This window comes from Onychomys torridus, unplaced genomic scaffold (genome assembly GCF_903995425.1).
Source record: "Onychomys torridus unplaced genomic scaffold, mOncTor1.1, whole genome shotgun sequence".
Lineage (NCBI taxonomy): Eukaryota > Metazoa > Chordata > Mammalia > Rodentia > Cricetidae > Onychomys > Onychomys torridus.
The window spans coordinates 7,610-31,053 of NW_023413876.1; the positions used below are offsets into that span (position 1 = coordinate 7,610).

Genomic DNA, 23,444 nt, shown 5'->3' on the forward strand with positions numbered 1-23,444 from the left:
CACTGAACAACAAAGGAATAGAAGGATGGGAGGCAGCACTCACAGAAGAACAGAGCAATGTACACACACAGACTCCACCCCCAGACCATCTGACTCCAGCAAGTGCCCTCCTCTGGGAGGAGGCTGAGGTCTGGGAATAAAAGCAGAGCAGACACCAGAGGAGCCCAGCTTGGCAGCAGCCTGAGAGACAAACCTCCTCTCCAGAGGAAGAGCCTTGCCCACAGCAGAGACTATGGAGCTCACCTCAGTCCCTCTCCACAAAGGACAGGTCTCCTGTAGGGGACTCCTGCTTACAGGTGAGGAGGCATTCCTCTGGAGTAGATTGTTGGGGAGTCCAGAGACGGAATGGGGTTGTCTGAGAGAGGGAAAGAACCTGAGAAATGACATCTGGCTCCTCTTGAAGCCTGAGACCATCAGGAAGCTCACATGGGATGGGAAATGATAAGTGGGGAAGAAAAGGTCACTTGCTACCCACTGTAGATTTATCAGCACTGACCACTGTATCCTTAAGACTCAAGCTGACAAATCCAAGTGAGTAAACAACATCATTATGTAGGACCCCGAGACTGCAAATAAAACCCAGGCTCTGGGAAACTCATTTGCTCACAGGTATCTGAGCCTGTTCGAGGTAGAGAGGTTTAAACCAAAATCAAATTAGTCCTCCACACAAAGCCCTGCTACTATTGGGCAGGAAGATGGAGCACCTAGGACATCTAGAAGGTGGGCTCAGGGGCTGACAAGCATTTCAGAAGAGACATAGCAGGGAAAGCTCAGTAAATTAAGGCACAGAGTCTTCTAGAGGAGGAGGTCTGACTAGACATGCCTACACTCACCATAGATTCTGAGTATGAGTAGGGATCTGAGGGCAGTGTGGGGTGAGGTGTGTAGACATTGTGAAACCAGTATCATAAAGTAGAAAGATTCAGGGGTACTGATTAATGGGGGTGATGCTGCTGACCTCCCCTCAACAGGACACACACACACACCAAGGCTGAGAGTTAAACACCCTCATTTCAAATTTCTACCAAAAGCAAAGGGCATAATATTGATTGATTTCTTTCTTTCTTCCCTCTTAGTCTCTCTTTTCATCTACTGGAACTCTCCCACCACTGCCCAAGACATCACTCTTGAAGCAGTTCCATCCATTGTTGCTGTAGGGGGAAGTGTTCATCTATATGCCCACAATATGCCAAGAAATATCTTGGTCTTTAAATGGTACAAGGAAGAAAATTTTAAGCAGCTCATGATGTCCTCATATGTTAGAGGTCGAAACATAATATATGGGCCTGGATACCAAGGTAAAGTGAGAATGAACTCAGGGGATTTTTCCCTGATCATCAATAATGTCAATAAGGATGACAGAGGAGGCTACAGAGCACAGGTGACATTGGAAGACTTTCGCGAAGTGTGTCCATCCGTGGCGTTTAGAGTATATTGTAAGTAATTCATTGTAACCTCCGGGTCCTGGGTGGAGCTAATCCTACTTGACCTATAGAGCTGTCATCGCTGGATGACTCTGTGTTATGGTCCCCACATGGTGATACAAACATTTAGTAAAGGACACACAGTGGAGAAAACAAAATAAATCAGGATGCCTCACTTGAATCCACCCTCAGAGAAGAGGTGATGTGATAACTGAGCTCAGGCATCGTAGACTCTGCCCAGCGTCTTAGATGCTCATCATGAACATGGTCTTGAAAAAGACCCTTTGAGACTCAGGCCAGGCCTGGCTGAGGAAACCATGAGAGTCTCACAGAGAGATGACCCCCCAGTAGCTTTGCTCAAGAATTCCATTCCAGACTGGACCAGGAATCCCAAAAAGCTTGTAGACTGGGTTGGAATTTGACCTCCTGTTGGAACTGACAGGGGACAATGATGGACTGTAGACTGGGAGTCTGTTGACAGTCAGACTCTGAGAGCCATGTCTGAGGTAGGTCACGTGGGCATCTCCTCCTGAAACTCAGTGTGCTCAGCATAGTTGGAGAGGTAGGAAAGGCAACTAGACAGCTCTTCTGATGGTCTTCTGAGACATCCCAGGAAGGTCAAGAACCCTAAAGAGAGAGAAGAAAAAGTGTACAAATGGCAGCTCCTTTCCTCTGGGGGTCCCACCAAAGGATTATTTCCTGTAGGCAAATAGTAATAGACACTGCTTGGTGGAAGGTAAGGTTGTTGTTGACAGTTAAGGTTAACTTGCAGGCAATGATCATTCACCATGTGTCCTATTATAGGGAAATTGAGACAGGGAAAACAGTCACTGAGTCAGGGTAACAAAAATTGTGGATAGCACAAGATACCTGTTCACAGCCACATCTCCAGCCTCCCCACCATGGAAATGGTCCTAGGTATCTTCAGTTTTCTAGATCATTTCATGGAATCAGGACTCCCAGATTCATGTCAGTCAACATTAAACACCTGACAAGAATGGCCCAACTGTGGCCCAGCATGACCTAAATGTCCGGCAGATCCTGAGCTGTGTGTGATCTCTGACAGGTTTTCAGGTTTCTCAGGGAAGCTCAATGGGAAGACTAATCATAACTATCTGTAGCACAGCCCTGAACAGCAAAGGCTGGGAGGGTTGTGGTCTACACAAAGCAGAATAGGTCATTGTAGCAGGAGGGACTCGAATCTTGTGTCTCAAGGCAGCAATGGGTCAGTGAGGACCAGGAGATAAAATGAGGTCTCTGATTCCAAGTCTTGAGTCTGACCATCACCAAACACTGCAGTTCAGTTCACTCATGAGAAAGCACTTGCTTCTACCATACACAGCACAGGAGGCCCCATTATCTCTGAGCACTCAGCCACTCCATCTGCCTGAAATTATCTTCCTGCCTGATTCTTTAAGGATCTGGGTTGGCTGGAAATAAAGAGACTGTCTCTGGTTGTAAGAGGCCTTTGTAAGAATCAGAAACACCACACAGGGCAATCATCTCTCTGTGGTGAGCAAAGAACCACTACCCAAGCCCAGCATCACAACCAACAATGCCAATTCTATGGAGGGTAAGGACTCAGTAGCATTAATGTGTGAGCCTAAGACTCAGAATACAGCCTACCTGTGGAGGATCAATGACCAAAGCCTCTCAGAAGAGGACAGACTGAAGCTGTCTGAGGACAACAGGACTCTCACTTTACTCAGTGTTGTGAGGACTGACACAGGACTCTATGAATGTGAATCTGGAAACCAGTGAGTGCCTCCCCAAGCGACCCATTCTTTCTGAACATTACCTGTAAGTATTTTCTGTTTCATCCTGGCCCCAACTGCCAAAATACAGAGGGCTAGATCTACCACACTCGGTCCCAGTCTCCTTAGGTTCATGACTCAGACCTACCATACAGATACCTAGGCTGACAGGGCATCCTGGCCCAGCCCAAGCACATGTAGACAGAACCAGCATTGAGCTTAAATGGGTTCCAGGGACTTCTACCTAGAGAAGCTCAGTGTGATGGAGACAAGGGACATGTCAGACTCAGGCGCAGGGCACACAAGAGTGTGCAGTGGGAATGTTTGTGTGTTGTGCTTGAGATAGACCCGGGCTTGTGCATGTTGAATGAGTACTCTTCTGCTAATCTGCACCCAACTCTGGGTAGGACCTGCTCACCTAAGATTAAAGCACAGCTCAAAGAGTTGCTATGTCCTTCTACAGACCAGAATTTTCCCTTCCCTCTGTTGACATCACATGTGACTTTATTCTGTTTGCTCCAGATGGTCCAGATGTCCCAATCATATTCCCCTCAAATATTCATTTCCATTGAAGGACAAACCTCACATCTTCTGCCACACAGATGTTGGCCCACATGCACAGTACTCTTGGTTTGTCAATGGAGAGCTCCAGTGATTTTCGCAAGAGCTCTATATTCCTAACATAAATACTAATAATAGTGGATCTTATACCTGACTCGTCTATAACTGTCATTGTCCTCAGTAAGACCACAGTCAAGAACATTATAGTTCTTAGTAAGTGGATCTCTGAAATATCAGCACCAGGTTTGGAGTGGAGTCTTTTAGCTTTCTGAGAAGGTGCAGAAGCATTTAATTGCAGCCTATATCTATGTGAACAAGCAAAACTCAGTCTTCCCCCAAGCCTCCTGCTTTATCCCCATGTCCAATGGCCTCCTCGTTCTCTGATTTCTGGCTGGCAGGGATGGAGCTTGCAATGTAAGGAGGAGGTCCTCCCAGTCTTGTAAAGCCTAAGGTTGTGTGAGGGACTTTCCATGGTTAGGAGAGCCTCAAGGTCAAGATTTCCTTCTGTGCCTAACACAAGCTTTCCTGTCCCCTCCATTTTCATTTTATGACCTCCATGACCTACAAGGAACACCCAGGGATTTCAAATATGCTCACATTCTTATTCTTCAATTGGAGGAGAAAATTCCCACAGATGGGGACTAGACCTCTGCTGCCAAGTGTGATCTTGTATCATGGGTGAGGTGGCTGGCGCAGTTCTGACTCCATGGGGTTGGAAGAGTGGGTGGAGAAGGTGCCTGAGAGCACTGTTCTGAGTCAGGGTGAACCATGTCACTGAGAGTTGATGATGCTCTTTTGCTTACTCTTCTCAACGTTCAAAATACAAATGTTGGCTGAGCGTGGTGGCTCACACCTATGATACCAGCACTGAGTAGGGAGAGGCAAGTATGTAGTATGAGTTTGAGGCCAGCCTGGTCTACATAGCAAGTTTCAAGCAAGCTAGGACTGTACAGTGAGACCCTGACTCAAAAATTATCAGGATTAGAGTGTCAGGCTGTGGTCAGCACTGTGACTATTCACTTCTTCTCTGTAATATTTAATCCATATCCCTTGGACAGAAAAATACAATTTTCTACAAACAGAAATTTTTCAGTTAGGGATTTCTCCCATGTTAAAAGTCTAGCCTTTAACACCTTTAAAATTTAAGATTAGCCCCATGACATCTTATTTAATTAAAAAGAAACATCTTAACCCCATGACAAATTATTAATTAAAAAAAACAGAAGGTTATTCCATAAAAGCGGGGCCTGACTGTTCACACTCACAGAAAGTGTGAGCAAGAATTCCCACAAAAATCATTGGGAAATATATTCCCCCCACAATGAGATTTCTGGACAGGTGAGTTGAAGAGGCTCCCAGTGTGGAATCTACAGAAATACCCTGAGTCAGGGTCACTGTGGGTGATCGTGATGGGGTAAGATTCACCTCTCTTCTTGCAGACCATATCTTCAACACAAACATGTGATCTTGCAGAGGGCCACTTCATTCTATGGACCTTGGGAGCTGTCTGAGATCTCTGAAGGTGACACACTCTCATCTGGCCCCATCCCTTGTTTATCCACAGATCCAGTGACTACACCCTCCATCCAAGTCAACAAAACCATAAACAATGGCATGTTGTCTGTGTTCCTGAAGTGCCCATCAATGGACATTAATAACTCCATTCATTGGTTCTTCAACGGCCAGAGTCTGAGAATCACAAACAGGGTGAGACTGACCGAGAACAACAGCACCCTTCAAATAGTCTCTGCCAGCGATGAGGATTCTGGAGACTATCAGTGTGAAGTGTCCAATCCACTCGGTTCCAAGAAAAGTGACCCCTTGCAGCTTCAATTCATAGGTGAGTGACCTCTGTTGCCCCCTTACTCCATAGTGTTGTGGGTGGGGGCAGTTTATTTATCAACAGTGTGCATAATGGGTAAAAATCACAGGGAGAAAAACCATGGTTCAAGTTATAAATACAGCCAGCTTGCTGATGGATGCATGTTAATCTCATGATAACACACCAAGCAAGCTGAGCACAGTGCTGTATGCCTTTAACCCCAGCACACCAGAGGCAGAGACAGTTGGATCTCTATGAGTTCCCAACCACCCTGGTCTTTGTAGCCAGTTTCAGGATAGCCAGAACTACACAGTGAGACCCTGTCTCAAAAGAGAGAGAGCATGAAGCAGGAGGCATAGAAGTACAAGGCCACTAAACTGAACGTACCAAGCTTTGCTGACTTCCCATAGTAAAATTGCATTGGAGCTGGTGGGAATGGGGTGGTGGTGGGAGGGAGTGATTGGAGGGAAACGCTGGGGGGTGGGAGGAGGCAGGACAGGGAAATCTGTGGTTGGTATGTAAAATGAATAGAAAATCTCTGTATTAAAAAAAAGAGGGCCATCATAGACTACATTGTGAGACATGGTGAATAATAACTACAATATATGTCAATATAGCAAATAGAAATGCAAAGTGATGAAGAGTTTATGGTCTGAGTCAGACACACAGTCAGTCCTCAGAATGTAGTAAAATATTCATGTTACTTTACACCCTCCCACACATTCAAAACTTCTTTAGATTATTTCCAACACCTAATAGGAATACTGTATAGACACTAGTTTTATTGTGTCTAGTATAAGACCATAATAGGAGGAAACTACATTTTTCACTGTAGAGATACTTTTCCAAGTAGTTTGTTTCCAAGGTTTCGATCCATAAATCTAATCCATAGATATAAATGTTTGGTTTGGTTTGTTTTGGTTTTGTTTTGTTTTGTTTTTGAGAAAGGGTTTCTCTGTGTAGCTTTGGAGCCTGTCCTAGACTAGCTCTGTAGACCAGGTTGGCCTCGAACTCACAGAGATCCACCTGCCTCTGCCTCTGCCTCTTGAGGTCTGGTATTACAGGTGTGCACCACCACCACCCAGCAGTTTCTGTCTTCTTTATTGTCTTAATTTCAGTTTTCAAATCTTGAACTGTTTCCCTCACTTGTTTTATTGCTTTCTCTTGGCTTTCATTAAGTTATTTATTGATTTCTTCCCATTTTTTTTGTTTGACTTTTCCTTGAATTCTTTAAGGGATTTTTTTTATTTCCTCTTTAAAGATCTCTATCATGTTCTTAAGGTCATTTTTTTCATTTCTTTTTTTTTAAATTTATTATATTTGTGTTTTAATTTTACACATCAGCCATGGGTTCCCCTGTCCTCCCCCTTCCCGCCCCCACCCCCACCTTCCCCCAACCCCTCCCCTCCATTCCCATCTCCTCCAGGGCCAACACTCCCCAGGGGATTCAGTTTCAACCTGGTGGATTCAGTACATGCAGGTCCAGTTCCCTCCTTCCAGGCTGAGCAAAGTGTCCCTGTGTAAGCCCAAGTTTCCAAACAGCCAGCTCATGCACTAAGAACAGGTCCCGGTCCTATGGCCTGGGTGCCTCCCAAACAGTTCAAGCTTTTGGTTCATAATTCATATGCTTCCATTTGTTTGGCTATTTGTCCCTGTGCTTTTCCAATCTTGTTCTCAACAATTCACACTCTTACAGTCCCTCCTCTTTCTCAACAACTGGACTCCTCAAACTCCACCTGAGGCCTGGCCGAGGATCTCTGCATCCACTTCCATCACTAATTGGATGAGAGTTCCAGCATCACCGTCAGGGTGTTTGGCCATCTAATCACCAGACTAGGTCAGATCAGGCTTTGTCTCGACCATTGCCAGCAGGCTACAGAGGATATATGATTGTGGATTTCAGGGAACCTCTCCAGCACTCTGCCTATTCCTGTTTTCATGTGGTCATCATTTATCATGGTATGTTATTCCTCATTCTTCCTTTCTGTTTTTGATCCAGCTGGGATCTCCTACTCCCCTAAGCTTTCTGTCCCTCAAACCTTGCCCTTCATTACTCCCACTGTCGTCCAGGTTGTTCATGTAGATCTCATCCATTTCTCTGTCATTGGGCAATCCCTGTGTCTTTCCTAGGGTCCCGATTTCTAGGTAGCCTCCCTGGAGTTGTGTAGCAGTCTAGTCATCTTTGTTTTGCATCTAGTATCCTACTATGAGTGAGCACATACCATGTTCTTCCTTCTGAGTCTGGATTACCTCACTCAGGATTATTTTTTTTAGATCCATCCATTTAGCTGCAAACCTCATGATGTCATTGTTTTTCTCTGCTGAGTAGTACTCCATTGTGTATATGTGCCATAATTTCTTTATCCATTCTTCAGTTGAAGGGCATCTAGGTTATTTCCAGGTTCTGGCTATTACAAACAATGCCTATATGAACATAGCTGAGCAAATGCCTTAAGATCATTTTTTAAGGTTGAATTTTTCTGTTTCTTCTGTGTTGGGATATTAAGGTCTTGATGATGAAGGTTCTGATTGAGCCATATTGGTTTTTATGTTGTTGACTTATTTTTTCACTGGCATGTCCCTATATCTTTCTCCACTTGCTGCAAGTGGTGTCTGTGTCTGAGAGAACCTCTCTTGGTGTGATCGATACTCTTGGTCAAGTGGGAGCGGTTGGTCGAATCAGTGTTGATGAACTCTTTGTCTCAGTGGGTATGTCTGTGTGTGAGAGAGCCTCTCTTTGACAGATGAATACTCTTGGTCCAGTGGGAGCTCTTGGTCTAATCAGTGCTGATGGTTTGTCTCAGGGAGCAGCTCTTAGTCCAATTGGAGCTTGCAGGCTCTGCCTCAGGAAGTAGCTGCAATCTCAGCATGTGGGTGGTTTGGGAGGGGTGGTGTAGCTTGAGTTTTCTCCAGTCTTGCCAAGCCCCATGGACCCTACAGCCACTTATAAAATAATGACTCAGAAGCTCTTATTAATTAAACTGCTCAGCCATTAGCTCAGGCCTACCACTGTCTAGCCCTTATACTTAAACTCAGCCCATTTCTGTTAATCTATATGTTGCCATGTGTTCTGTGGCTTTACCTGCTGCCTTTACATGCTGCTCCCTGGACAGCAGGCTGGCATCTCCTCCCTCCAGCCTTCCACTTCCCTTCTCTCTTGTCCTGCCTATACTTCCTGCCTGGCTACTGGCCAAGCAGCTTTTTATTCACCAATCAATCATCCATAGCACTTTCCCCCCCCTTTTTTTTCCGAAAGGAAGGTTTTTGACTTTAACATAGTAAAATTACATGTAACAAAACAATTATCAAACAAGAATTACAGTTACAATATCTAGTCTATTCATAATATCTATTCTGTTTATATTTGGCAAAATTAAAGGAGATATCCTATCTGTCTTATATTTGTGAGTCTAAGGTTTCATATCTATCTTATCTCATATGATAACTAAGGAAATTATACCACTACAGAGTGGGGCTTGTGTGTTACAGGGTCTGTTGGGGAATGGTGGTAGTCTGACCTGTCTGTAATAGGTCTACTTGCTGACTGGCCTGAAACTGGGATTGCAATGGTTGGCGGTGTGGGTATGCAGGGATGAGACCCTGGGCACAAAGCCTAGGGTCTGGTGCGTTTGTGTATGGGGATAAAGACTCATCTCTTATACAATCAGGTGCTGGCAGGCTATGTCTCAGGGAACAGGTGCAGTCTGGGAGGTTGGGTGGGATCTAGGGGAGGTGTGGCTTTTGAGTTTCAGGGTCTGGTGGGGGTGGTTGTAGTCTGACCTGTCTGCAGGAGGCCTACCTATTAGCTTGAGATGAGGACTGCAAGAGTCGTGGTGTGGGAGCACAGGGTTGTGACCCTGGACCCCACCTAGACAAAGACTCACCTCTTAGTTGAATCAGGTGCTGGCAAGCAAGTTCTCTGTTGCAATCTTGGAGGGTGGGTGGGATTTGGGGGAGGTGAGACTTTTGGGTTACAAGGTCTGATGGGGGTTGGTAGTTATCTGACGTGTCAGCAGGAGGTCTGCCTGCTGACTGGCCTGTCATTGGGACTGCAATGGGTAGTGGTGTGGGGGCACAAGGTTGTGACTCTGGGCCCAAAGCCTAGGGGCTGGGGTGTTGGGGTATGAGGATAAAGACACACCTCTTAGTCTGATTGGGTGCAGGTGGGCTCTGTTCAGGGAACACTTGCAGTCTCCCAGACTCATAAGTTTCATATATATACATACATATACATATATATATACATATACATATATATATATATATATATACATATATATATCACCTGTGCAATAAATGTATCACAATATATATGTACGTACATACATATTATGATTGGTTTGGGGGACTGTGAGGAAAATGTAATTTACAGATACTTCTGATAGTTGATCTGTATATATGATTAGGCACTAAGCTCAATAAAAGAGTTCTGGATAAGCAGAAGTCATATTTCCTTCTCTGTATATCAGCTTTTGACTTCCATTGTGTCAGGTTAGAAGGCAAGCTGAAAGTGAAAAGCTGATGATCTATAGGATGAGGAGCAATGGTGAGGAAGCAACCTTGGAAGTCTATGACAATTATATTTTGAATTCTAAGGGTGGCTGTGGGAGATGACAAACTGGATTGTGAAGCTCCCCTTGGCTCCAATAGAGTTCATTTAAGTTTTTAAGGTCTTATAACAGCCTGTGAGCCTAATTTTTTTGTAATCAACAAATGCTGGGGTGACTCAAGGTCTGGTGTGAGGCTTCACATGCCCTATTTTTAAGCTTCTCCTCCACCTGACAAGTAGCAGCTACTATTCTCTCAGCATTCAAAGTCCATTGTTTAACCCACATAGGAGCATCAGATTTCCATGTAGAGGGGTCATCAGTCAATAGTGGCCCCTCAGATTAATTTTGATACCCTAGGCCATGTCTGTCATTTATAATTTCTAGAATAATGGGCTCAATTATGCCTTTGGTTTGTTTACCCAAGTTCTTTAAAGTTTAACACCCATATATAGCATTTGAGCTGATATTAGTCCATAGCAGAGAGTAATGATATACCCATTAATTGCACCATATCTCTTCCCCACAGAGTGTTAGGTTTAAAGGGGATGACCTGTTGGCAGAATATGCCATAATATTATCTATCTGGCCATTTTAATATTTCTGAGCTCTTGGTTACAATATTACCTTGACCTAGGTCTAAAACAGATGAAGAAGTAATAATCATCTTAAGTACTTGGCCAATCATCTTCTGAAATGTAAGAAATGTCTATGCTTATGTCTAGCAAGCCAATTATTTTCTTTCCCTGTATTTTAAGGGTTTAATTGGTGTGGAATATTTAGTTTCCTGAACACAGAAGACCATAACACTAGAATCCAAACTGGCAGCTCCCTTAGGCGCTGTCCTGTAGAATCTGAATTGTTATTGTAGGAGGTTTATAATAATCTTAATTTCCCCAGTAAAGTCAGCATCACTCATTCCTGGGACAATTATTATGTCTTGTACAGCCTATTATTATCCCAGTGTCCCTTCTGGGGGAGGTCTGTAGACTCCTCTATTAAGGCACAAATAAGTCTATTCCTAAAGCCTATATATCTCAGATCTCAATAAAAACTTTATTCATAGATCTAAATTAGGCATACATCCTCAGTATCTCTAGGTTATTTACTGAGACTTGGGTATCATTTATCTAGATGTTTATAAGTTGTACTTATTTATCTATACTTATCTATCCCAATAACTGGCAGTTCATATATCATAAGTTACTTTTTAACTTTCCTAAACAGTCTCTATAAACTAAACTTTCATACCCTTATAAAAACTTTACATCAAAAAGCATTTGTGTATTTAATTAGTCAGGAGACATAGGTGACTGATTATTAAGAGCAGCCAATGTAAAGTGAATTTCTTTTAATGAAGGAACAGTGAAAGCTTATTCTGAAATCTGTTTGGTGAGCTATCCTTTATTTGAAATTGGATAGCTAGGCAAATTATCTTCAGACCTGGTAATGGAAATATAATAATATAATCTAAATGATCTCAAAGTATAATTTGGACTAATACCTGGAAGTATAGTTTATAGCATGGCATAGTTTAAAGTGGGAAACTTAAACATTTTCAAAGTGTCATGGGTAAAGTAAGGAATTTATTATGCTAACATTCAGCATATTTAGCCTGTTTCTAAACATACATTTGTATAGAGAATTTGATCATTTATAAGATGATCAAGCCTTAACTTGTATCCTAATAGCTCTCTTTAATAGCTTATAATTTATATATGACTTATCCTAAGGAATGTACAGTTTAAGTCGGCCAATCATGTGCATTTTTGCAATGACTACTGGTATTAAGCATATTTTTGTGTTTAGGTTGTGAGACAGGGTCTGACTATGGACTCCTGGTATGTAATCCAGAGTAGTGGGATTGAAGGTGTGCACCACCATACCCGTCCCATAAGCATTTCTTTTTTCCTTTTGGGTTTTTTGAGACAGGATTTCTCTGTGTATCCCTGATTGTCTTGGAACTCACTTTGTAGAACAGTCTGGCATGGAACTCACAGAGATCCACCTGCCTCTGCCTCTGGAGTGCTGGGATTAAAGTCATGTCCACTATGTGTGACCGCTTTGGAATTTCTTCTCTTTCCTTTTTTATTTATTTTTTCCGAGATAGGGTTTCTCTGTGTAGTTTTGGTGCATGTCCTGGATCTTGTTCTGTACCAGGCTTGCCTTGAACTCACAGAAATCCGCCTGCCTCTGCCTCCCAAGTGCTGGATTAAAGGCATGTGCCACCACGGCCCGGCTCCCACAGCGTTTCTTTATGTTTTGTTGTAGTTATCTTTGCAGTTACTGTGATGAAATGCCACAACCCAAACCAAATTTGCAGTTAGGGGTTTACTTGGCTTAAACGTCTTGATCAGGGTCTGTCATTGAAGGAAGTTCAGGCAAGAACAATAGGAAAAGCTTCCTGGCTTGCTCCCACAACTCCTCAGCTGCTTTTCTTATAGAGCCCATAAGAAAGGGGCTATCTGCAAGGGGATAGCACTGGGTCCTCCTCCACCAAAGAGTAATTAATAAAATGCCTTGCTGGCCATTGTGATGGAGGGGATACCTCAACTGAGGTTATTCTTCCCATGTGAATTTAGTCTGCCAAATAGACAAAAACTAAGCCAGCATGTCTTTATTGGTCATCTGTTCCTCTTTCTTTAAAAGGAATGTCAGGTACTTTCCTTCCCTTTGATTTGAACTGCTTGTGGTTTTTATTGTTACTATTGTTGAACTATGAGAGTTCTTAATATATTTTAGTAAGTGTATCTCTGAAATATCAACACCAGATTTTGAGTGGAGTCTTTTTGCTTTCTGAGAAGGTGCAGAAGCATTTAATTCCAGCCCATATCTATGGGAACAAGCAAACCTCAGTCTTCCCCCAAGCTTCCTGCTCCATCCCTATGTCTAATGGCATCCTGGATCTCTGGTTTCTGGCTGACAGGGATGGAGCTTGCAATGTGAGGAGGAGGTTCTCCCAGACTTGTAAAGCCTAAGGTTGTGTGAGGGACTTTCCATGGTTAGTAGAACCTCGAGGTCAAGTTTTCTTTCGGTGCCTAACACAAGATTTCCTATCCCCTCTATTTTCATTTTATAACCTCAATGACCTACAAGGAACACCCAGGGCTTTCTACTGTGCTCACATTCTTATTCTCCAAATTGGAGGAGAATATTCCCCAAAGATGGAGATGAGATATCTGCTCAGAGGTCTGCTCCTGTCTCATGGGTCGGGGGCTGGCTCAGCTCTGACTCCATGGGGTGGGAGGAGTGAGTGGTGAAAGTGTATGGGAGCCCTGTTCTGAGTCAGGGTGAACCATGTCACTGACAGTTGATGCTCTCTTGCTTACACTTCTCAAGCTTCAAAAAACAAAAGCCAGATGAGTGTAGTGGCACATTCCTATGATGCCAGAACTGAGGACTTAGAGGTAGGTAGATAGTGTGAGTTTGAGGCCAGCCTGGTCTACATAGCAAGTTCCAAGTGAGCTAAAACTGTACAGTGAGACCCTGTCTCAAAAAATATCAATACTGAGGATTAGATTGTAGACTGTGGTCAGCACTGTGGTTATTCACTTCTTCCCTGTACTATTTAATCCATATCCATGGGGTAGGAAATACAATTTTTTCTAAACAGCAATACTTCAGTTAGGGATTTTTCCCAGTCCTCAGGTATAGCCTTTAATACCTTTAAGATTAGCTGGGCCATTTTAACCTCATGAAAATTATTGAATAAAATTGAAACCGAAGGTTATTTCATAAACGAGGGACCTGCCTCTTCACACTCACAGAAAGTGTGAGCAAGAGTCTCCACAAATATCATTGGGAAATACATTCCCCTACAATAAAATTTTTGGACATGTGGGCTGAAGAGGCTCCCAGTGTGGAATCTGCACAAATACTCTTAGTGAGAGTCACTGTGGGTGAACTTTGTAGCAGTAAGATTCAGATCTTTCCTTACAGAACATATCTTGAACATGTGATTTTACAGAGGGCCCCTTCATTCTACGGGCCCTGTGAGCTGGCTGAGAACTCTGAGGGTGAAGGACTCTCAGCTGTTCCCCTCCACTGTTTATTCACAGATCCAGTGACTCCACCCTCCATCCAGTTCACCAAAACCACAATCAAAGAACTGACCTTGGTGTTACTGAAGTGTTTGACAAATGACACTAGGATCTCAATCCGTTGGCTCTTCAAGGGACAGAGTCTGAGGATCACTAATGAGATGCGACTGTACCAGGACAACAGCACCCTGGAAATAATCCATGCCACGAGTTCCCATTCCGGGAACTATCATTGTGAAGTATACAATGAAGATATTTCCAAGAGGAGTGACCCCATCCATCTGGACATAATAGGTGAGTGACCTCTCTTCCCTTGTTACTCCATAGCATTGGGGGTAGGTGCAGTTTATTTATCAACAGAGTGCATAAGGGGTAAAAATCACAGGGAGAAAAACATGGTTCAAGTTATAAATACAGCCAGCTTGCTGATGGATGCATGTTAATCTCATGATAACACACCAAACAAGCTGAGCAGAGTGCTATATGCCTTTAACCCCAGCATACCAGAGGCAGAGACAGTTGGATCTCTATGAGTTCCCAACCACCCTGGTCTTTGTAGCCAGTTTCAGGATAGGCAGAGCTACATAGTGAGACCCTGTCTCAAAAGAGCGAGAGAGCATGGAGCAGGAGGCACAGAAGTACACGGTCAGCTCAGATTACATTGTGAGACCTGGTCAATAATAACAACAATAGATGTCAAGATAGCAAATAGAAATGCAAAGTGATTAAGAGTTTAAGGTCCGAGTCACCTACACAGTCACCCCTCAGATTCTAGTAAAATATTCATGTTATTCTATACCCCCCCGACATATTTAAAACTTCTTTAGATTATTTCAATACCTAATATGAATAAGGCATATAAGCTAATCTTATAGTGTTCAGAACAGGACAAAGTTATGAGGAAAAAAATACATGTTTCATTGTAGACAAACTTTTCCAAGTAGTTTTTTTCCAAGATTTTGATCCATAAATATAAAATTCATAGATAGAAAGTACCTATATTGAGTTTATTACTATGTTTGCATATTTATTCATTTTGTATGGGTGTTCCCCACCTAGTGTGTTGAGGTCAGAGGACAATTTGTGGGGGCCTGTTCTCTGGGGACAGAGAATTGAACTCAACTGTGTGAGCAAGCCCTTTATCTGTTAATCCATTTCACTGGCCCACATTGTGCATTTATATCTGTGTTGCCAGAGGAGACAGGTACTTGGAGGGAATCCGGCAGGTATTCTTCCCAACTGAGCTAATTTGGTGGCCCATATACTGAGCTTCTTATCCTCATGCTCCTTGCACAAGACTCATTTTTTCTGTTAACTATTTTTTGTGGTGTGTATTAGCAGTAATAGTAGTAGTTGAAGTAGTGTGTGTGTGTGTGTGTGTGTGTGTGTGTGTGTGTGTGTGTGTTTGCTTCTTAACTATTGAGCTATTTCTCCATTCCCATAAACCAAATACATGGAGAGATAGCTCAATAGTTAAGAGCCCTAGCAGCAATTCCAAAGTACAGGGGTTCAATTCCCAGTACCCACATGTCAGTTTATTGCTGTATGTAACTGAAGTTCCAAGGAATTCAACATGCTCATCTGTCCTCCTCAGGTACAAACCATGTGTGCCTGTGGTGTAGAGACATATAAGCAGCCAAAATGCCTATATGATGCATCTGGCATCATAACAAAGACACCATTTGAAATCCAATTTCAAGATGCTTTCATCCTGTCTCCTAAAAGTCTGATGACTTCCAGCTCTGATCCATTTTAGGTCTTTGATCCATGTGGAGGTGATTTGTATATGTTGTTAGGTGAAGGCTTAACTTTATTCTTTTACCTGGATATCACATCACCCCAACATCCCTTGTTTAACTGATTATTCTACCAACATTGTACAGTCTCAGCAGCCTGATATAAACTCATCTGGGACTATACCTGCCTGTACTGAATCTACCAGGTTGAGCTGAATCGCCAGAGGAGTCTTTGCCCTGGAGGAGATAGGCATTGAGGGTAGGGGAGGGGGGGGGAACCCAAAGGAGGGAGTTGTAGGGGGGGAGGACAGGGCAACCCTTGGCTGATATGTAAAATTAAAACACCAATATAATTAACAAATGACAAAAAAAAGAGTCATTTGGGGTTGGGGATTTAGCTCAGTGGTAGAGCTTATGCCTAGGAAGCACAAGGCCCTGGGTTCAATCCTCAGCTAAGGAAAAAAAAACAAACTCATCCTGTCACAGAGGGGCAGATGGACAGCAAGAATGCCTTCCAAGTTCTGTAACTCAGTAGGACAACTCTGTTTCACACCAATTAATTCAAAAGAATATTTGAAATGCATGTTTGTAACAGACATAAAAAGTGACAGATGAAATGCTGGATATGCCAACTGTGCATATCTGACACACATTATAATATATATGCAAAACTGTGCCCCATAAACACACATATTTAGAATATTAACTAATCTTTCATTTAATCATGGCCAGTGTGCATGAGCAGTGCATGTCTGAGATTTCCAATTTTATGTTACTTATCTGTATGTCAGCCTTTATGTCAGTAATAGACTACTTTTGATTTTTGCAGCTTTGTAGTAAAAATGAAATCATGTAGGATGTCCTGCAATTTTATTCTTTTTTTTTCAAGATAGTTTTAAGGCCATGTATGGGGGTCCTTGCCTCTGACCCCAGCTCTTGGGAGCAGAGACAGGTGGATATCTGGGAGTGTGAGGCCAGCCTAATCTATACAATGAGTTCCAGAATGGCTAGAATGGAAGTTGCTATGTCCGATCTTCTCCTTCTCTTTGGATTGAGTTGCTTGTGGTTTTATTGTTACTATTGTTGAACTGTGAGAGTTCTTTATGTATTTTGGCCCATGATTATACGTACAATGTGTAACATTTTTTAGCACTTGAAAATGATCTTTCCACTTTTCTTCAACTTTTTAAAAAATTTTATAATTCAGTTTTACATTTCCATGAACTCCCTCCTCCTGGCCACCTACCCCTTTCTCCCCAGCCCCCCCCCCCCACCATTCCTATCTCCTCCAGGGCCAGGACTCCCATGGGGATTCAGTTCAACCTGGTAGATTCAGTACAGGCAGGTCCAGTCCCTTCCACCCAGGATGAGTGAATTGTCCCTGCATAAGCCCCATGTTCCAAACAGCCAGCTTGTGCACTAAGGACAGGTCCTGGTCCCACTGCCTGGATGCCTCCCAAACAGTTCAAGCTATTCAATTGTCTCACTTATCCAGAGGGCCTGATCCAGTTGGGAACTCCTCAGCAATTGGTTCATAGTTCATGTGTCTTACATTAGTTTGGCTATTTGTCCCTGTGTATTTTCCAGTCTTGGTCTCAACAATTCTCGCTCATACAATCCCTCCTGGAGATCCACAGGGAACCTGGCTGTGTATCTCTGCATCCGCTTCCCTCAGTCATTGGATGAGATTTCTAGCACAACAGAGTGTTTGGCCATCCTATCACCAGAGTAGGCCAGTTCAGGCTTTGTCTGGACCATTGCCAGTAGTCTATTTTGGAGGTACCTATGTGGATTTCTGGGGACCTTCCTAGCACCTTGCTTCTTCCTATTCTCATGTGGTCATTTATCATGTTTCCTTTCTCCCTTTCTGTTCTTGATCCAGCTGGGATCTCCTGTTCCCCTAAGCTATATTTCCCTCAAACCTTGCCCTTCATTACCCCCCTTCACGTCCAGTTTGCTCATGTAGATGTCATCCATTTCTCTGTCATTGGGTGATCCCTGTGTCTCTCGTAGGGTCCTGTTTTTCAGGTAGCCTCACTGGACTTGTGAGTAGCAGTCCAGTCATCTTTGTTTTACATCTAGTATCCTTCTATGAGTGAGTACATACTATGTTTGTCCTTCAGAGTCTGGGTTACCACACTCAGGATAATTTTTTTATAGATCCATCTATTTGCCTGCAAACGTCATGTTGTCCTTGTTTTTCTCTGCTGAGTAGTACTCCATTGTGTATGTGTACCACATTTTCTTTATCCATTCTTCAATTGAAGGGTATCTAGGTTGTTTCCAGGTTCTGGCTATTACAAACAGTGCTGGTAAGAACATAGCTGACCATGTGCCCTTGTGGTATGACTGAGCATTCCTTGGATATATGGCCAAGATTGGTATAGCTGGGACTTGGGGGATATTGATTCCCAATTTTCTAAGAAAGTGCCATATTGATTTCCAAAGTGGCTGTACAAGGTTGCATTCCCACCAGCAGTGGAGGAGAGTACCCCTTGCTCTACATCCTCTCCAGCATAATCTGTCTTCAATGTTTTTGATCTTAGCCAATCTGACGGGTGTAAGGTGGTATCTCAGAGTCGTTTTGATTTGCATTTCCCTGATGATTAGGGAGGTTGAGCAATTCCTCAAAAAACCCAGGATACCCAAAAGAATCCTGTATAATGAAACCACCTCTGGAGGCATCACAATCCCTGACCTCAAGCTCTTCTGTAGAGCTACAGTAATAAAAACAGCTTGGTACTGGCATAAAAACCAACATGTGGACCAATGGAATTGAATTGAAGACCCTGACATTAATCCTGACAACTATGAGCACATAATTTTTTTTACAAAGAAGCCAAAAATGTACAATGGAAAAAAGGAAGCATCTTCAACAAATGGTGCTGGCATAACTGGATATCAGTGTGTAGAAGCCTGCAAATAGATCCTTATCTGTCACCGTCCACAAAACTTAAGTCCAAGTGGATTAAAGACCTCAACATAAATCCAGTTACTCTAAACCTGATAGAAGAGAAAGTAGGAAGTAGTCTTAAACACATTGGCATAGGAGATCACCACCTGTATATAACACCAGTATCACAGAGACTAAGAGAAACAATCAATAAATGGGACCTTTTGAAACTGAGAAGCGTTTGTAGAGCAATGGACACCTTCAACCAGACAAACGAGAGCCCACAGTATGGGAAAAGGTCTTCACCAACCCCACATCTGACAGAGGGATGATATCCAGAATATATCAAGAACTCAAGAAATTAGACATCAAAATGCCCAACAGTCCAATTAAGAAATGGGCTATAGAGCTAAACAGAGAATTCTCAACAGAGGAGACTCAAATGGCTGAAAGACATATAAGGAATTGCTCAGCATCCCTAATCACCTTTCCACTTTCTTGATCCATTGTCTATTACTTGTTAATAGTGCTTTAAATGGCCTCCCAACTATATGTAGTCTGTATAATAGAGTGTGATATTTGATGTCTGTGTACAAGACAGAATGATTAAGTCAACTATTTAACACCCACTACACATTTATGTCTTATTTGTTATGGTGAGACATTGGAAATTTGTCTTGGCTACTCTGAAATATACACTGCCATTGACTACAATTGTCTATGGGTTACTTCTGACCTGCTCCTCTTTCCAATGTGAAATTTACATTCTGCTACTGAAGCTCTTTGGTGTTTCCTTCACACACTCTGCTTAGCCTTATTTTACTATTTATTTATTTATTTGTTTGTTTGTTCGTTCCTTCCTTCATTCATTCATGCATTCATTCATTTATTTATTATAAAGTGTTCTGCCTGCACACCAGAAAGGGACATCATATTTCATTATAGATGGTTGCAAGCCACCATGTGGGTGCTGGGAATTGAACTTAGGTCCTCTAGAGGAACTGCCAGTATTATTAACCACTGAGCCATCAATCCAACTTCAGTCCAGGGATTATTCCTGCATGAAAATACTAGTACATACTGCTTGGTGGAAGGTCACGTCATGGTTCACATTTAAGGTTAATTTGCCGGCATAGCAATGATCATTTACCATGTTTCCTATTACAAAAAGAGTGAGAGAGCAAACAGTTTTTGAGTCAGGATCACATAGGCCATCAGTGGTACAAGCTATTTTTCAAAAAGTACATCACCAGGTCGCATCATGGAGAACTACTAGGTGACCTTCACTCTTCTAGATCATTTCATAGACTCAGGCTTCTTATAGGGCTCCCTGATTCAGGTCAATCAACATCAAATACCTGACAAGAATGGCCCACCTGTGGCACAGCATGACCTAAATGTCAGGCAGATCCTCAGCTGTGTGAGATCTCTGACAGGCAGCACAGTTCACGCATGAGAAAGTCCTTGCTTCCTCCATACACAGCACAGGAGGCACCATTATCTCTGAGCCCTCAGCCACTCCATCTGCCTTTAATTTGCTTCTTGTCTGATTATTTAAGGATCTAGTTCAGCTGGGAGTTAAGAGACTGTCTCTGGTTGTAAGAGGCCTTTGCAAGAATCAGAAGTACCACACAGGGCAATCATCTCTCTGTGGTGAGCACAGCACTGCCACCCAAGCCCAGCATCACAACCAAAAATTTCCAATCCCACGGAGCATGAGGATTCAGTAGCAATTTGTGAGTCTGAGACTCAGAATACAGCCTACATGTGGAGAATAAATGACAAAAGCCTCTCAGAAGAGAACAGTTTGAAGCTGTCTTAGGACAACAGGACTCTCACTTTACTCAGTGTTTTGAGGACTGACACAGGACCCTATGAATATCAACCTGGAACTCAGTGCGTACCTCCTCAAGTGGTCCATTCTCACTAAACATTGCCTGTAAGTTTCATCCTGCCTGAAACTGTCTAAATACAGAGGGCTAGAGCTACCAAACCTGGTACAAGTCCCCTGGGGTTCATAACACAGACCTACCACACAGATACCTAGGCTGCCAGGGCATCCTGTCCCAGCCCAACCATATTTGGACAGTTCCAGCTTTGAGGTTGAATGAGGTGCAGGGAATTCTGCCAAGAGAGACTCAGGGTGATGGAGACAGGGGACTTGTCAGACTCAGTCTTAGTGCACACAAGTGTGTGCAGAGGGTATGTTTGTGTGTGGTGCTTGAGATAGATCAGGGCTTGTGCATGCTGAATGAGTACTCTTCTACTAATCCGCACCCAAACTCTAGGTGAAATCTGCTCAACTAAGGTTAAAGCACAGCTCAAAGAGATACTAACTCCTTCTACAGACAAGGATTTGCCCTTTTCTCTGCTGATATCACATGTGACTTTATTCGGTTTGCTCCAGATGGTCCAGATGTCCTTATCATATCCCCCTCAGATATTGATTTCCATTCAAGGACAAACCTCACATCTCCTGCCACACAGATGGTAACCCACCTCCACAGTACTATTGGTTTGTCAATGGAGAACTCCTGTCATCCTCCCAAGAGCTCTTTATCCCCAAAATCAATACTAAGAATAGCAGATCCTATTCTTGCCTCATCTATAACATTTTTCCTGGAGTCAATAGGACCACAGTGAAGCAAATTACAGTCCTTAGTACGTGAATCTCTGAAATTTCATCACCAGGTTTGGAATGGAGTCTTTTGGATTTCTGAGAAGGTGTAGAAGCATTTAATTTCCAACCCATGATATGTGAACAAGCAAAACTCAGTCTTCCCCCAAGCTTGCTGCTCCATCCTTATGTCTAATGGCCTCCTGGTCCTCTGATTTCTGGCTGATAGTGATGGAGCTTGCAATGTAGGAGGAGGTTCTCCCAGCCTTGGAAAGCCATAGGTTCTGTGAGGGACTTTCCATGGTTAGGAGAGCCTCAAAATCAAGATATCTTTCTGTGCCTAACTCGAGCTTTCTTGTCCCTTCCATTTTTGTTTTATGAGCACCATGACCTACAAGGAACACCCAGGGTTACAACTGTGTTCACATTCCTGTTCTCCAAATTGGAGGAGAATATTCCCCAAAGATGGGGATGAGATATCTGCTCAGAGGTCTGCTCCTGTCTCATGGGTGGGGTGGCTGGCTCAGCTCTGACTCCATGGGATGGGAGGAGTGAGTGGTGAAAGTGCCTGGGAGCCCTGTTCTGAGTCAGGGTGAACCATGTCTCTGACATTTGTTGATGTTATTTTGCTTACTCTTCTCAAGGTATAAAAAACAAATGTCAGCACAGTGTGGTGGCACACATCTTTGATGCCAGCACTGAGGAGGGATTGGCAGGTAGATAGTGTGAGTTTGAGGCCAGCCTGGTCTACATAGCAAGTTCCAAGTGAGCTAGAACTGTACAGTGAGACCCTGTCTCAAAAATTATCAATACAGAGGATTATACTTGCAGGCTCTGGTCAGATTATTCCCCTCTTCTCTGTAGTATTTAATCCATATTCATGGAGCAGGAAATACAATTTTTTCTACAAACAGAAATTCTTCATTTAGGGATATTTCCCAGTCCTCAGGTATAGCCTTTAACACTTTTAAGATTAGCTGGGCCTCTTAACCTCATGAAAATTATTGAATAAAATTGAAACAGAAGGCTATTTCATAAACGAGGGACCTGCCTCTTCACACTCACAGAAAGTGTGTGCAAGAGTCTCCACAAAAATTATTGGGAAATACATTCCCCTACAATAAAACTTCTGGACATGTGGGCTGAAGAGGCTCCCATTGTGGAATCTGCACAAATACCCTGAGTCAGGGTCACTGTGGGTGATCTTTGTAGGAGTAAGATTCAGCTCTCTCCCTACAGACTATATTGTGAACCCAAACATGCAATCTTGCAGAGGGCCCCTCCATTCTATGGGCCCTATGAACTGGTTGAGATCTCTAAGGGTGAAGTTATCTCAGCTGGTCCCCTCCACTATTGATCCACAGATCCAGTGACTCCACCCTCCATCCGAGTGACCAATAACACAGTCAAAGATATGGTCACTGTGTTCCTGACCTGCTTGACAAAAGACACTGGGACCTCCGTCCATTGGTTCTTCAAAGGCCAGAGTGTGGAGCTTACAGACAGGAAGAACCTGTTCCAGAACAACAGCACCCTCCAAATAAAGTCTGTGAGGGTTGAGGATTCTGGGGTCTATCAGTGTGAAGTATCCAATCAAGTCAGTTCCAAGAGGAGTGACCCCATCCAGCTGGACATAATACGTGAGTGACCTCTGTTCCCCTCTTACTCCATAGTGTTGGGCATGGGGGCAGTTTCTTTATCAACAGAGTGCAGAATGGGTTAAAGTCACAAGGAGAAAAACATTGTTTAGGAAACAAATACAGCCAGCTTGCTGATGGGTGCATGTAATCTCATGATACAACACCAAGCAAGCTGAGCACAGTGCTGCATGCCTTTAACCTCAGCCCAGCAGAGGCAGACACAGTGGGATCTCATTGAGTTGCCAAACACCGTGATCTTTGTAGCCTGTTTCTGGTTAGCCAGAGCTACATAGTGAGACCCTGTCTCTAAAGAGAGAGAGCATGAAGCAGGAGGCATAGAAGTACAAGGCCAGTGCAGATTACATTGTGAGACCCAGTCAATAATAACAACAATAATTGTCAATATAGCA

At 43.2% G+C, this 23,444-nt stretch overlaps 1 pseudogene; it reads left to right on the top strand.

Moving 5' to 3' along the window:
• The first annotated feature begins 1,309 nt into the window (after positions 1 to 1,309).
• On the top strand, positions 1,310 to 23,034 carry LOC118576545 (annotated as a pseudogene).
• Positions 23,035 to 23,444: the final 410 nt, after the last annotated feature.